We start from the raw sequence: 13,594 nt of genomic DNA on the forward strand, positions 1-13,594 counted from the left end.
TCTCCTCTGATGTTGCTTGATATGCTGTGCTTTTCCCAGCTTCACTTTTTATAGACTCTGACTCTCTATCTCCTCTTTTATAGAAAACCAGTTTGCCCTTTCAGGAAGTTTCCCAACTCAACCGTCCTGCCCAGTGTCACACAAATAATGGTTAAAATTGGCAACTACATATTCTGTAAGTGGGTGGTTGGGTACAATATGAAAAACAGAAAACTGAAAGTGGACAGAGGAACCCTGACAATATGGGCTTATATTTATGTTTAGATAAAGGACATTGGCTTGGACGAGTAGGAAAGTAGAATGACTGAAGACACTCAACATAGAAGGATTAGAAATTGGTAGCAGGAATCACATATAGCACACCTCAGTAATTATGACATTGTGACATGAATGTTGGAGAACTATAAACTGTGAGGACATTGTGGAATTCCAAATGGACATTCACAAGTTGGTGGAGTGGGTGGACATGTAGCAGATGAGGTTCAATGCAGAGAAGTGTATGGTGACACGCTTTGGTCAGAAAAATTTTGAAAGACATTATAAAATAAGGGTATATTTCTGAAGAAGGTACAGGAGTAGAAGGACCTGCAAAGATACGGGAACAGATCACTGAAGGTGGCAGGATAGGTGGAGAGAGCAGTTAATAAAGCATGCAGTGTTCTCAGTTTTACTAATTCCCTTTGAAGGAAGGACAGACAATTCATTTTTCTTCCATGTTAGCCACTGAACTTGGGTGCAAGCTTTCTGTGATTCATGCCTGAGAACTCCCAAATCCCTCTGTGCTTCAGCTTTTGATGTTTCTCCCTATTTAAATAATATTCAGTTCAATCTATTCTTCCTGCCAAAGTGCATAACCTCAGAGTAGAAAGTAGTAAATAAAACTGATTGCACAGGTATGCAGGGCCTGGTGACTACAGAGATTGAAAAATAGCTGCTAAAACAATGAACAAGCAATTGTGAACATTTGAAGAAATGTTTCATAATTCTAAATTAATTATTATTCTATTGAGAAACAAAAGCTCAATGGCAAAAGTGATCTATTGTGAGTGACTAAAAAAAAACTAAATATTGTATTAGGGTAGAAGAAGAGGCTTATAATATTACCAAGAGTAGTAAGATTGCAGATTGGAAATTTTTTCAAAGGGGGAGAAAATAGAAACCAAGTCCAAACCAGTATGAAATGTAAAGCTCATCAGCTTCTGCACATAGATTAGATTACATTACATTACAGTGTGGAAATAGGCCCTTCGGCCCAACAAGTCCACACCGACCCGCCGAAGCGTAACCCACCCATACCCTTACATTTACCCCTTACCTAACACTACGGGCAATTTAGCATGGCCAATTCACCTGACCTGCACATCTTTGGACTGTGGGAGGAAACCGGAGCACCCGGAGGAAACCCACGTAGACACGGGGAGAACGTGCAAACTCCACACAGTCAGTTGCCTGAGGCAGGAATTCAACCCGGGTCTCTGGCGCTGTGAGGCAGCATTGCTAACCACTGTACCACCGTGCCGTCCACGGTGAAAGATTATTAGTGATATAAATGTGGGTTCCTTAAAAAGACAGGACAAATTATAATTGTGAATAAAGAAATGGCAGAAAATATATTTTGCATTTCTTTAAAATAGAACATGCAAAAAACATGTCAGAAGTAGCAGAGAACCAAGCAAAGGATTAAGAAGAATTTGGGATATTTGGCAATGTCTTATGTACAGCATGTGCTAGCATTCTGAACATGCTTCAAGCAAATGGCTATGTCACAAAGACTAAGGGAAGTCACAATTGCAGTCTAACTGCATTTCACTGCAGTCAAAGAGTAGATCTCAGTCAATTCTGCACATCCACTGCAAACAGTCCATGAATTCAGTCAGTCAGTCAGGGAGTAGCACACAACTCCGTACAAGCCTGGTCCTCTTCAGCCAGGGCTGTACTTTCAAGTTGATCAGGGTCAGTTCTGGAGAGGAGCCATTACCAAATTCAAAATGTTAACTCTGTTTTATTCTGTCCACAGACACAGCATTCCCTGCATTTTTATAAGATTCAAAGAGGCCTGTTCCACCAGCTGGAGAGTTGAGAAGATTATGTTAGATTAGATTACTTAGTGTGGAAACAGGCCCTTCGGCCCAACAAGTCCACATCGACCCTTTGAAGAGCAACCCACCCAGACCCATTCCCCTACATTTAACACTACAGGCAATTTAGCCTGGCCAATTCACCTAACCTGCACATTTTTGGACTCTGGGAAGAAACCGGAGCACCCAGAGGAAACCCACGCAGACACTGGGAGAATGTGCAAACTCCACACAGACAGTTGCCTGAGGCAGGAATTGAACCCTGGTCTCTGGTGCTGTGAGGCAGCAGTGCTAACCACTGAGCCACCGTGCTGCCGTGAGAACTGGGGACATGTCTCAGTATAAGGATTTGGTCAGTTAGAACGGAGATGAGGAGAAAACGTTTTCATTCAGAGGGCGGTCTCTCTGCAATTTTCTACCTTTAGGTGCTGTTGAACTCAGGCAATCCAGCGATAGCTGAACAGGTGGAAAGGCAGAATTGTGTTTGATGATCAAGTTAAAAAGAAAATAGAAAAACAGGCTTGAGAGGCTGTGCAGTGCAGTCCTGCTTTGATTTCTTATTTGAGTTCTTACCATATGCTTTTAAATATCTTAAATCATATTTCCTTTTACCAGAGGGCAAAGGTCCAAAATGTTGATCAAATTTAGTCAGTGCAATATGACAGCTTGCTGCTTTAAAAAGTGTGTAGTTGTTTGATCTATGTACAGAATACTTTGTATTGTTTTGTACCCATTTTGAAAAAAAACCATTAAATTTGTGGAGCTTATGATACTATTTAATATGTAAATAATGAACCACTATTTGTTCCAACTATTGCTGATTACATTAGGAAACAGATTATTTTTGCAAAAACAAAAGCAGTCATCATTTTGTTTGAATTTTAAGATATTTGTCCTGCAACACCACATATTTGATGGAAACTTTTATAAGCAAAGGGTAATTAGACTCGCCTCTGCAAATTTAGCTATTTCATTTTTTTGTGCAGCAAATTGTTTAAAGTATAAGTTGATAAAATCATATCAAAAAGAGGATTGGGAAACAAATGATTAGGGCAAGCAACTGTGCATCTCCTTAACTAATCAAATTGAAGGACTGAAATTAAAATCACAAGGACTGAACATGAGGTATAGATTAGAGTGGATGAGTGGAATGTCAAATCAGGTACAAAAAGAGAAACAAAGATAGGGATTAAACAAATTGAATCTTTTTCTTAATCCAGTGAGGAAGCGTTAATTACAATTTAAAAATGAAACTCCATACAGTTCATTTTTTTTGCTAGAGATGATGATTGCAATGTTTGTTAACACTTAATAAAGAGATACCAGGGATAACAACATTGTGATTTTTATTTCTTATCTATTCTGCAAAACAACCTTTTCATGCTGTTCAAAGCATTTCAATGGAGAGTTAAAAAGCCTTTTTTTAAAAAAAGAGCTAATGGTGGAGCAATGCACCTCAAACTGCAACTTTTGTATTTCCACATTTAAGTGTGCATCGCCCCTCTTGAGAAACTGCACAACAATTTCTCATCAATAATGCTGAGCAACATTACCAGTGTAGATAGCAGATAATTTTATAGATTTTTCTAGCTCATGGGTGATGAAACATTTTTATTCTACTTCATAAGAGATATATTTATTCACTAACTTATTGTCAAAGTAATAGGACATAGCTTCATAATGTTAGACAAGACGGGGGTTTACTCAGAACGGGAATAAGAAGTTACTCAATATTGTAACTAAGCAACTAAATCAAAGGGCTGCAAAGATTTGGAAGTAATTGTTCAGTTTATAGTTTAAAGCAAATACATTAGTGACATACAGTGGCAACTAACCAGTACTGCATGAAAGATACAATTTTAAAAAGTAAATCACAAGGGGTGGAGGTATCCAAGTGATGTGAACTATTGTGAGATGTGTGGTAGAAGCAGGTGAGAAGTCCACTGAGGTCTATCAAACATTGGGAGCATCTTGTTGCATCTTTTATGCTTCTGCCACATGATGAGGTGAGGTTAAGAATCCCTGTATGGAAACAGGCCATTTGGCCCAACAAGACCACACTGAACCTCCAAAGAATAACCTATTCCCCTACCCTATTACTCTATATTTGCCCTGACTAATGCATCTCGCCTACACATCCCTGAACACTATGGGCAATTTAGCATGGCTAATTCACCTGACCTGCACATACACAGGGTGAATGTTCAAACTCCACACAGACTGAGCTGGAATCAAACCCAGGTCCCTGGCACTGTGAGGCAGCAGTGCTAACCACTGATTCACCCTAGTTTCTCACTAGTTATTGGCAAATAGCCCATTTAAGGGGATTATTTCCACTACAATTCATCTTATAATATTCCGCTTCCTATCTTATCAAATGCACCACAGGCGAGATATTAAGAAATGTCAAAGTCAGAACATGTACCTGGAGATTTCAGCTCCCTGCTGGCCCTGAGGAGCTCCATATTGCTCAGCACCTAACAGCATCTCAGAGCATGATTCCAGGACACCAGCCACACATCCATCAACAGGCACTTGCCAGCCCCTCAGCAATATTACAACATCTCTCTGACACAAATGCGGGATGCTCAGGTAGCTGACATTTGCATTACAGCAGGACACACCAGCAACTAGCATTTGGAGGCTGCAGCATGGAGACTTTTGAGCTCATGAATTGGACCAGGCAATAAGATAATCTCAGAGCTGGTCACTTGCTCTCTTACCACTAATTTACTTAATGTCAACATATTGGGAATCTGGGACTTTTATAGAGATTGGACATGGATAGTTACAGGATGAATTTCAAGGCCCAAGGTTTCAAGTCCTCATGGCAGAGGGCTATGTGGAAAGGTAAAAGTGAAGACTGCAGATGCTGGAAATCAGAGCTAGATTATAGTGGTGCTGGAAAAGCACAGCCGGTCAGGCAGCATCCGAGAAGCAGGAAAATTATGTGGAATAGCATCATTGGCAGCGATTATCACTGCACCTTCGCAGGGGGAGCAGAAGATACCAGGGTGGCAATCGTGAAGGTGTGATACGGAATTCAGGTGGAAGTGGGTCATTTTTTGATGGAGAATTGATTGAACCTCTGGAAAGGAAGGAGCTATAAAGCATTTCAAACTTGAAGATAGAAATTGAATTGAATTTTTTCTCAGTATTTGCTGTAAGCTGTGGCTTAACCAGTATGCTAGCAATTTTATACTGAGAACCAGGGCCCCTGTACTCTCTGCAAGCAAGTATCTGGAGAATCAACACACCCTGACAAGCCAAAAAGACCATCTCTCAAAAGAACCCTGTGACATTTCCTTCCCACTTTTCCCCTCTGCCCATAACATCAGTATTTTTTAAAAATGTGTTTGTATATGTAGAAACTTCTAAGGGGATTAGAGTTTTAACTAAGAATGCAAGAACTAGGAAGAATAGGACGTACAGCCCTTTGATCCTGCTCCACCATTCAGTTTGATCTCATCTTGGCTTCAACTCGAATTTCCTGCCCAATCTCCATAACCCTTCAACAATTACTAACTACAACTCTGTCTCTCTCTTACATTTGGAGAGTTAGCAGAGTTATATGTCAACGATCTACAAGTGTTCATTTGCAGCTGTAATTTACTTGTAGTAAACGCTCATTATTCTAAAGTGCAAAATACAGGTCTGTGCTTCAACCTGAGCCAAAAAGTTAGAGAATTGTGCATTCTTTTATGATGGTTCTGGGAACAGCAGGGCTTCATTTTCCATTTGCTACCCCAATCAGGTGTAACAAAGCTTGGGCGTTCAACCAAGATTGATTTGAAATAGCAGCGAGTAATTGAGCATGGTACTTGCAGTCCTTGCATGGGATTGAGGACATGAGGACATGCCACAACCCAAAGGTCTAGCCACACTACCATACATCAAGAGCATTTCCGAACTGACAGCCAGACTACTGCGACCACTAGGACTCATAACAGCACACAAACCAACAGCCACTCTCAGACAACTCACCAGAACGAAGGACCCGATACCCAACATGAGCAAAACCAATGTAGTGTCCAAAATCCCATGCAAGGACTGCACAAAACACTACATAGGACAAACAGGAAGACAGCTAACGATCCGTATCCAAGAACACCAACTAGCCACGAAATGACACGACCAGCTATCCTTAGTAGCCACACACGCAGATGACAAGCAACATGAATTCGATTGGGACAACACTACTATTATAGGACAAGCCAAACAGAGAATAGCCAGGGAATTCCTAGAGGCATGGCACTCATCCACAGACTCTATCAACAAACACATCGACCTGGACTCAATATACGGGTCACTGCAACAGACAGCTGGAACTGACAACCGGAAGCGGCAGAGACAAACCACTATAAATGCTGGTGGAAACAACACAGAAGTGCTTCACAGGAGGCTCCCAAGCACTGAGGATATGACCTAGACAGAGGACGAAACGTCTGCGACACAAATTCCCAGCTTGGTGAACAGAACCACAACAATGAGCACCCGAGCTACAAATCTTCTCACAGACTTTGAACACATGGATGTATTTGGGGCAGCACAGTGGTTAGCACTGATGCTTCACAGCGCCAGGGACCTGGGTTTGATTCCTGCTTTGGATGATTGTCTGTGTGGAGTTTGCACATTCTCCCTGTGTCTGCGTGGGTTTCCTTAGAGTGCTCTGGCTTGCCCATAGGGCTAGATGCATTAGTCAGAGGGAAATGGGTCTGGGCGGGCTACTCTTCAGAGGGTCAGTATGGACTTGTTGGGCCAAATGGCTGGTTTCCATACTGTAGGGAATCTAACGTAATCTGTTTGCAACATGGCTTTGTACAGGAAGGTCTCTCAAACTTAAGGAAGTGACAAAAATGATTGAAGGCGGCAGGACAGTAGAGTGTTGTCTACATAGACTTTAGGAAAGCCTTTGACAAGATCGCTTTTGTCAGGCTGAAACAGGTGAGGTCACAGGATCTGCAGTGAGCTGGTAACATGGATACAGAACTAGCTTAGTAATAGAAGACAGTAGCAATGGAAAAGTGATTTTCAGACTAGAGATCTTAGACTAGTGGCATTCCACAAGAATCAATGCTGGGACCCCTTACCATGTTTGTCATATATAAGTGATTTGGAGGAGAATATCAGTGGCCTGATTAGTGAGTTTGCACACTACACAAAGATTGCAGGAGTTGCAGATAGTGAAGATTGCCAGAGGATACAGCAAGATATAAACTGGAGACTTTGGTGGAGAAATGGCAGATGGAGTTTAATCTAGACAAATGAGAGGTGATGCTTTTTTGGAAGATCTAATGCAAAAGTGAAATATACAATAAATGGCAAAACGTTTAGAAGCATTAACATAGACAGATCTAAGTGTAAAGTGGCAAGATGTGGATAATGTGGTCACAAAAGTGTATGTTATGCTGGTCTTCATTGATCGGGGAATAGAATATAAGAGCTGGCAATTATCTTTCAGCTGTATAGAACTTTATTTAAGCCACATTTGGAATATTGTGTACAGTTCTTGTCACCACACTACCAGAAGGATGTGAAGGCTCTGGAGAGGGTACAGAAATAGCTTATCAGGATGTTGCCTGAATTGAAGAGTATTAGCTATGAGGAGAGATTGAACAATCTCGACAGCAAGATCAGATTACAATATACAGGTTAGAGTGGATGAGGGCAACAGATAAATTGTGGTGGCTGATATCACACTGACATTTCTGAGAAAAGAGTTTAATAGCAGATAGGGCAGGGAAAGAGGCTGGGGGTAGTGGGGGAGTTAGATTGAAGATGGATGAACTTATCTCTGGAAAAGGGAGAAGTGAGCACAGGACAAAGATGAAGAAAAAAAGTTAAGCTTGCCTGTTAGTTACAGAGAGGTGATAGCATCAGGGATGCCTGCAGGATGGAATAACACGCAAGCCTCTCTCAAGTATTTTTTTCAAACTCAGACCCTATCACTGTTACAACTGGAGCAGAGATAAAGAATTTTTTAAAAAAAGGAGCTTCAGATTATTTAGCACTGACTCTGGAAACACTCAGGTTATAATTTCAATTGGCTATGAAAATCACTAGCATCAGCCATCAGAACACAATTCCTTTTACATATAGATTTAAACGCATTCAATTCCAACGATCCACCTTATCCGGTAACGTGTTTGTATGCTTATATGTATGTGTCTCAGGATACTGGGATGAGTTTTATCTTTTAATAATCACCAGTGAGTTTTCAAAAAATGACAAGCTTCTTGATAACTTCAGATCTGGCTGGCTTATTTCCTCATATCTGTGCAGTGTCAAGATGATATGAATTAGAGGGGAAGGTGTGTGGGGGAGCCAGGGGAGGGGTTTGTGGAAGAAAGTGTACACATTTTCAAATTTTGAATGGTTATACTAACTCAGGAGTGAAAGAGAGAAATTTATTCACCCCCCCCAGACCGGATTGTAGAAAAATATACTGTTTCAACACAATTATTCAAGACTTCTGGTATTTGACAGCAATTTTACTTTTAAAATACTCTGCGATCTGTGTGGAACTTGATCAAAGCGTTGATTCCACATAGCTTTTTGCCCATTGTCACCCTACCCAATTCCAGACCACCATGTGTTTTGCAGGATTAAACATTTGTATGGCCTTCCCAATAGCTATATCATAATCTGCATGATAGCAGAAAGATAAGCAATAGAGGCAAGCTCAGTGCAAAGCAAAATGGCAAAGGTCAAGTTACATTTGTATTTAAACAATTCTGAGATGTTAGGTTCACATTACATGAAGAAATAGCTGAATTCATATAACAAAGCCTAAAAGGCCTTCACAGCATCCCCATGTTGTGCTGAATATTTGTGTTCTAGATGATTTCTAATCAACCTGTTCAGAGATGCTATGACACATGTTGAGCAAGTGGGATATAAACGTAGGCCTCCTGATACTGAGGAAGGGAAGGATACTATCACTGCACCAAAAGAGCCTAATACTTGCATTCTAGAATGAGCTGCATACCCAAAACAAAGTTGTACAGGATCAAATACAATATCGACATCAACTTGACAAGATGAAAAAATTGCCCAGTTTGTCCTTCCTTAAAATGCAGGACAAATCCAATTATCAACCCATCAGTCCACTTTGAATTATCAGCAATGTAATAGAAAGTATGGTCAATGGTGCTCAGGTAACACTCCACAATAAGCTGCTCACCTAGCAATCGGCTAGGCACTCTGAACTTCAGCCTTCATTACAGCCCTGGTCAAAACACGGATTAAAAAGTCCAGATGTGAAGGAAGAGCCAGGCTTGACCAGCCAGAAAGTGAGCAAAAGTGACTTAAGGGTACGGACATAAAATATAAAATGGGAAATGGGGGAAAGCTCTGTACTGTTTGAACTCCGACTAGCACAAAGATAGATGGTTGTTACTGGAGGTCAATCATCTCAACTCCAGGAAATTGCTGTAGACGTTTCTCTTGGCAGTGCCAGGTTCCACAATTTTCAGTTGCTTAATTAATGATCTGGGGAAGGGCATATGTTTAGAAGTGGGCAAGCTTGCATGTGATTGCACAATATTCAATACCCTTTGCAAATCTTCACAATGAAGCAGTTTATATCCAACTGTAGCAAAGCCTGAAACAACGCAAGTGGCAAGTAATATCCCCTTGAAATTCAATAATATTAGCATCAAGGAGACCTAGGTAGCCGAGAGATTACCTGCTAATAATGCACTGTGCCCTGCACAGGAGAGTTTAAATCTCTAATGCTCTAGGTACTAAGGAAATATCCCTACCTTTATTTCAGAAAGTCTGTACTTAAGTTGTACCTGTTTCAGAAGTCTGCTGTAACATATCTAAAAATTATGACCTTGAATGTTTTGTTTTCATGCTAACTTACATACTCATCAACAACCTGAGCTACAAAATCTTCTCAAAATCAATATTTTTAGATGCTAGTGATTTAAAAGTATCCATCACCATCGTTGAATCTGCTCTGAGGCAGTGAGGTTGTGGTAATGGAACAGAACAACTAATCCAGAGGCCTACCCTAATGTGCTGTAGCACACAAGTTGACACCCACCACAGCAGCTGGTTGTGCATAAATTAATAAACCTGGAATTAAAAGCTAGTCTAGTGGTGACCATTCTCAATTATCATAAAAATCCATGTGGTTCAGTAATGTCCTTCAAGAGCAGCAATCTGCCATCCTTACCTGGTTTGGTCTGCATGACTCCACACCTACAATATGGTTGACTCTTAATCACCTTCCGAGATGGCCTCACAAACCTCTCAGCTCAAAAGTAATTTGGGATTGGCAATAAATACTGGCCTTACCATTAACACCCACACACAGCGTGGAAACACACCCTTTGGTCCAACTCATCCATGCCGCCCAGACATTCTAACCCAATCTTGTCCCATTTGCCAGCACTTGGCCCATATCCCTCTGAACCCTTCCTATTCACTTACCCATCCAGATGCCTTTTAAATGCTGGATTGTACCAGCCTCCATTTCCTCTGGTTGAAACTTTATTGCTGGAACAGCACAGCAGGTCAGGCAGCATCCAGGGAACAGGAGATTCGACGTTTCGGGCACAGGCCCTTCTTCAGGAAGAAGGGCCTGTGCCCGAAACGTCGAATCTCCTGTTCCCTGGATGCTGCCTGACCTGCTGTGCTGTTCCAGCAATAAAGTTTCAACTTTGATCTCCAGCATCTGCAGACCTCACTTTCTCCATTTCCTCTGGTAGCTCATTCCAGACACTACCCTCTGTGTGGGAAAAGTTCCCCCTTTTATATCTTTCTCCTCTCACCCTGAACCTATGCCCTCTAATTCTGAACTCCCCCACCCCAAGAAAAAGACCTTGTCTGTTTATCTTATCCATGCCCCTTATGATTTTATAAAAACCTTATAAAAGGTCACCTCTCAGCCTCTGACACTTCAGGGAAAACAGCCCTAGCCTATTCAGCCTCTCCCTTTAGCTCAAATCCTCCAACCCCAGCAGCATCCTTTTCTGAACACTCCCAAGTTTCACAACACCCTTCCGATAGAAAGGACACCAGAATTGAACGCAATATTCCAAATGTGGCCTAACCAATGTCCTGTACAGCTACAACATGACCTCCCAACTCCTGTCCTCAATTCTCTGACCAATAAAGGAAAGCATACCAAATGTCGTCTGCACAATCCCAGCTACCTGCGACTCTACTTTAAAGGGGCTACAAACTTGCACTCCAAGGTCTTTTTGTTCAGCAACACTCTCTAGGACCTTACCATTAAGTGTATAAGTCCTGATTTGCTTTTCCAAAATGCAGCATCTCACATTTATCTAAATTAAACTCCATCTGCCACTCCTCAGCCCACTGGCCCAACTGATCAAGATCCCATTGTAATCTGACCACTACATCTTCAATTTTGGTGTTCTCTGTAAACTTACTAACTATATCTCCTTTGTTCACATCCAAATCATTTACATAAACGAAGAGCAGTAGACCCAGCATCGATCCTTGTATTACACCACTGGTCACAGGCCTCCAGTCCGAAAAGCAACCCTCCAACACCTTCAAGTCAATTCTGTATCCAAATGGCTACTTCTCGCTGTATTCCATGAAAACTAACCTTGCTAACCAGTTTCCCATGAGGAACCTTGTCAAATGCCTTACCAAATCTCATATAGATCTCTCCACCCTCTCAGGTTACAATCCACACTCTTGATGAAGGGCTCTTGTCTGAAATGTTTATTCTCCTACTTCTCAGATGCTACCTGAGCTGCGGTGCTTTTCCAGCACCATACATTCAACTCCATATAGATCACCTCTACTGCTCTGCCCTCATCATTCCTCTTTGTTAATTCAAAAAACTCAACCAAGCTTGAGAGACATGATTTCTAGTTTCTACGCTGCTGTTGTTAGAATACTCAATGGACTCTCAAACTCTTAAATTCGCCTGTACCTGTGTTTTTGCCGCTGTTTACCTATTATTTACTATCCATGCTACTTAACTCTGATCTGCCCGTATTGTTCGCAAGACAAAGCTTTTCACTGTGCCTCGGTACACGTGACAATAAATTCAATTCAATTCAAAGCCATGCTGACTATCCCATATCAGTCCTTGCCTTTCCAAATACATGTAAATCCTATCCCTCAGAATTCCCTGCCACGTCTTTATTATTCCCCCAAACCTCCCCCTCACTGAGGATGAATGTTTAGTCCTCAGCAACGGCCTCACCTTCATCCCGCTACACTCCCGGATCAATGAGTCAGACACGCATCACAAATTAAACATTTCCTCTGTCACCCCTGTGCCCGCTTTTTCAATTAAATCTCCCGCCCCAGGGAACCTCTTCTCTCACCATTCCCCACACCTCCATCCAAGGTCCCAAAGGGATCCTTCCACATCTGAGAAATTTACCTGTACCTCCACCAAATGTCATCTACTGTTGTACCCGATGTGGTCTCCTCTACATCGGGAAGACAGGACACCTACTTGTGGATCATTTCAGAGAACATCGCTGGGACATCCGCACTAACCAATCGCACCACCTCATGGCTGAACACTTCACATGCAGGTCGTATGCCTCCTCCATCGCCAAACCCTTATCACCTGACCCTGGAGAAAGAACACCTCATCCTCTGCCTTGGGACCCTACAACCACAGCGGATCAATGTGAATTTCACCAGTTTCCTCATTTTCCCTCCCCCCACATTATCCCAGTCCCAAGCCTCCAACTTGGCATCGCCCTCATGACCTGCCCATCACCTTTACCATCTATTCACTCCACCCTCCTCTCCGATCTATCACCTCCTCCCTCACCTTCATCTACTTAACGTATTCTCAGCTACCTTATCCCTCAACTCGACTCCCTTCCCATTTAATTCTCAGCTCCCCTGCCCAGAAGCCTCATTCCTGAAGGGCTTATGCCCGAAATGTCAATTCTCCTGCTCCTCTGATGCTGCCTGACCTGCTGTGCTTTTCCAGCCCGACACTCTCGACTCTAATATCCAGCAACTGCAGTCCTCACTTTCTCCTCAGGATTCCCTCCAACAACCTTCCCACCATCGATGTCAGGCTCACCGGTTTATCATTTCCTGCCTTTTCCTTACCACCTTTCTTAAACAGTGGCATCATGTTAGCCACCCTACAGTCTTCCGGCACCTCACCTGTGACTATCAGTGATACAAATATCTCAGCAAGGGACCCACTTCCCTAGCTTCCCAGAGTTCTAGAGTACTCCTGATCAGGTCCTGGGTACTTATCCACTTTTATGCACTTCAAGACACCCACAGCACCACCACCTCTGTAATATGGACATTTTTCAAGATGTCCTACAAATAAGAATTAACATTCTGCGGCTAACCGCTGACTACAAACTAGACTGGACCAATTACAGAATTCTGGAGGCTGAAAATTATGTGGTTATTCACATTTTGACTCTGCAAAGCCTGACCACCGTCCACAAGGCACACATTAGGATTACAATGGTATACTTCCCAATTACCTGGATAAGTGTAAGTCCAACAATACTCAAGCAGCTCTAATTGCACAAAAA

This window comes from Chiloscyllium plagiosum, unplaced genomic scaffold (assembly GCF_037043375.1).
Source record: "Chiloscyllium plagiosum isolate Xiang-an unplaced genomic scaffold, Cpla_swu_hap1 HiC_scaffold_3, whole genome shotgun sequence".
NCBI classification, from domain to species: domain Eukaryota; kingdom Metazoa; phylum Chordata; class Chondrichthyes; order Orectolobiformes; family Hemiscylliidae; genus Chiloscyllium; species Chiloscyllium plagiosum.